Below are 3,965 nucleotides of genomic sequence, written 5' to 3'. Positions count from 1 at the left end.
TTTGTTAATATTTTTTAGTGGATTAAACGTGGTTCATTTTATCTCTAACAGCGTAAGAAAAAAATATACACACAATGTGGATTTCACAACACTTACTACAGTTGAAATGAGTTTCTCAAACAATATTAAATGCTCAATAAATATTGTGGGATCTATTTTGTATGCCTCTTTCTTTCTTTTTAAGAGCACTCTCAATGATTTTTGTATTATACAAAAAATGTAAATTATTTGAAGAATTGCTCTAAAAAGGAGTTCCATACGATTATGTAAAATGAATTGTAAAATACAATTAGTTACAGTAACCCGCTATATGTAACGAGTATTGTTCATCTTGTAAATTTTATTATTATTAATATTTTATTTACTCCCTCATTTTCTTTTACTTTGATTTTTATCATGTAAGAAAATTCTTTTTATTATTCATCATTTAAAACACATATATTTCATTTTCTTCTAAAAAATATATTGGAAATATTTTTAAACCAATTTTTTCATATTTTGATTTTATTTTTTATTTTATTTGGCTTATATATTTTTGTTTTACGTGTATATGACTGAATTATTTTATATTGTATATAAGAAATTACAAATATAAAAAAAAATATATGGATATTGTAATTTTATTGGTAGAAATGAAATATTAAAAAAAATAAAAAATAATATTTAAATGATTTAAAAAAAAATAGATAAACTGATAGATGTCATATTATAAAAATCAGTATGTAAAATAAAAAAAATAAATTTTAGTGATATATTTTAAATAATAGGATAAAGAATCTATTATGAGTGCTCTAAGATTAAACAGAGTTTAGACAAAAAAATCCAAACGGAGCCTAAGGGATCACTAAATTCATCAAATTATATAATATTTATTTTTCAATTGAAGTAATATTTTATTGATACAACTTTAGACTCATAAATAAATAGTTTAGTTTAATAAAAGCCGTGTATGAGAAAGATTAAGGAAGACGCTAAAAGAAATTGAGGACGTCAGCCAAGGAAGAAGAACATGGGAATGGATCGATTGATGAAACAGAAAAAGAAAAAGAAAAAGAAAAAAGTTCGACTTATCTATCTAAAGTTAAAAAGAAGGACCAGTTCTTTAGCGTTTAAAACTCACTCTCTAAAATGCGAGTCAGATCAATCTGAGCAAGTAATCGATCATCCCCGAGACTGGCGGGAGATTAAAAATCCGTAAGTGTTTTTTATTTTCTCCAAACTAATTTAGTAAAAAAATAGTTTATTAAAATTTATATGTGAGAAATGATTTATGTAATTTTAGAATATGTTTTGCATGCTACCTTTAAAAAAAAATAAGTAAGGCCAATCTTATTTTTTTTTATTCAAAGAGTATATGCGAGTCTTGCACACCCCAATATAACATTAAAGTTATATAGATTTTGAATTATTTGATTTTCAAACTAATGTGTAGAATACACTATCTATATAATTTAAATAGTAAGATTTATTTTATAATATTTAAATTTTAAATTCTATCTTTCAAATCAAATTATATCATATAAATATTTTAGTAGATATGTTATCCATACTGACTTATAAATATAATTTTTCTTAAATTTTTTTCCTATTTGATTAACACGTGTTTTATTTTTTGTTGCATGCTAAGGAAAATTCTAATTATTATATTTAATTATCTATAAAATGATTATCTCCAACCTAATGCGGAGAAGTTTCTCTTGGAAAATTTCGTACAGTCATTATTTAAAATCAAGAAGAAATGAAAGGACTAATTGCCATCTATGATCTGTCTATCTACCAGAGTCAAACAAGGCTTTGATTAAAGAAAGAAAAAAAGATAGAGATCAGTTTGGGGTCAAGGGCATAGTGCAGCTAGCATTACCGAAACCAAATCATAAACATGGTTTACCAATATCACGACAGCCACCATGCCTCAGAAAATTGCCCACAATAGGAATTGTCAATCTTAGTGGATGAATCCCATTTTCCTCTGCCTCCGTTGTGTAATTATGAGAAGTGATGTGGTTCATATGATCTGTTAAATCTATTTTATAATAAAAATAATTTTATAATTTAACATACCATATCGAACTATCTCACTTTGTAGATTTACTTTTATGTAATTCATTTGTATGCAAAATATTTCTCTATAAATATTGCATTCTCTTTTCTCGTCATACATGAAAAATGGACGAAAAAGGCTTGATTTGATTACAGCCCTCTTCATGTGTTGCCAAATGGGTTGGAATTTTTAAGGGTCTGTTCACATCAGCATTTGTATTATTTTGACACCTTCTTGGTTTATCTTATTAATAGAAAAAAAAAGGGGGAGAAAAGAGAGACTCATTCTTACCTACCTTTATAATTGACCCATCAATGTTATAAGTAATTTTCTAACATTAGAAGAGTAGGTTTAAATTCTTCTACTTTGTGTGGTTAGTACTTTTAAAGTAGGTCTTGTGTCAGTCTCTGGGATTCACCTAATCTACTTTCAGTTTCATATAAATGATAATTTTGAGATTGGATATTGAATCGGAGGGAGTAATTCTTGTAGATTAATATAGGTGGCTAATTGCAAAGTAATGGAGTATTTATTTGTATATTTTTGTAGTGGTTGAACTTTGAATCCTTTCGTTACAAGAAAAACAAATATTTGTAAAGGATTATTTGCGATAATAATGACTATTTTTAACAGAAAATAATCATTTTTATAAGAAATAACTGATTACAAATAAATAATTTTTTTGTAGTGTTTCTTTATATAAGTAGGAATAAGTTAGACCATACAAGGACTCTAAAGACATGAGCTAAGAATGGTGCAACATTGAAGGACATCATAAATGTGACATATCCAACACTAAAAAAAAAAAAAATAATATGAAAAATCCATTAAATCTTAAGTTCAAGAGAGATAGAGAGGCAAAATGAATTACTATTATTCGTGTATATCTTTAAGATAATATCAAATACTCGATAAATATTTTATGGGTTGCGTCTTGCATATCTTATATTCATTTAAGATTTTGAGTTGTACAATATATGAAAATTGGATTAGCAGTGGCAACACACCACCCATAAAATCAATCATTCATTCATTCTTAATATTCATATATTAATAACAACAAAAGTAGGAAATGTGTGGCACGTCCTATGATGATTTAACAACATGCAAAATAAAAAAAAGGAGCAATTAGGGGAATTAAAAACCAAAAAAAAAAAAAAAAAAAAACAGACATGATGATGGGAGACAATGCATGCCATCAAATCCCTACACATAACATTGCAAACTCCATCCCAAACTTTTTATTCAATGAGGTTTAGATAGTGAGTTGAGATGAAAGTTAATAAAATATTATTAGAATACTATTTTTTAATATTATTATTGTTTAATAATTTGAAAAAATTAAATTATTTATTTTATTTTGTGTGATAATTTAATAAAATTGTAATGATTAGATGAGATAAGATGAGATAATATGAGATGAGATTAACTATCAATCCAAACGAGACTTAAACGATGAAGAAAACATTAATGTCATGAAATAAGAAAATAAGGTTGGATGTAAATGCATGTGACAATATCTTCCTTGAGAATCACTCATTTTGATATACATAGTATGAATGAATGAATGAAAGCTACTTGTCATTTGATTGATAAATATATGTATCTTTGTGGTTAAGAAATAGAAGCGCAAAGGTGTGGGTTACATCTCTTCTCCAGTCTCCTCTTTCAATTAAAACCCACAAAAACGACACAATTAAACAAACAAGAAGAAAAGAATTTAAATTTAGGAGCGGAATATTAATTTAAGTGTTTATTCAAACAAAACATGGGGGAGGAAATCACGTCTTGTACGTAAATCTCGATGTGCCACGTGGAGAGCTCGTAGAGTGGACCCACGATGACGTGGAGAGAGAGAAAGAGAGAAGATATAGAGCGAGAGAGAAGGCGCGGTGAGGCCGTCTGAGAGCAGCAGGCACACAGA

The sequence above is a fragment of the Juglans microcarpa x Juglans regia genome, chromosome 4D, assembly GCF_004785595.1.
Source record: "Juglans microcarpa x Juglans regia isolate MS1-56 chromosome 4D, Jm3101_v1.0, whole genome shotgun sequence".
NCBI classification, from domain to species: Eukaryota; Viridiplantae; Streptophyta; class Magnoliopsida; order Fagales; family Juglandaceae; genus Juglans; species Juglans microcarpa x Juglans regia.
The sequence above is the reverse complement of the archived record's forward strand: the minus strand, read 5'-3'. Positions refer to the sequence as shown.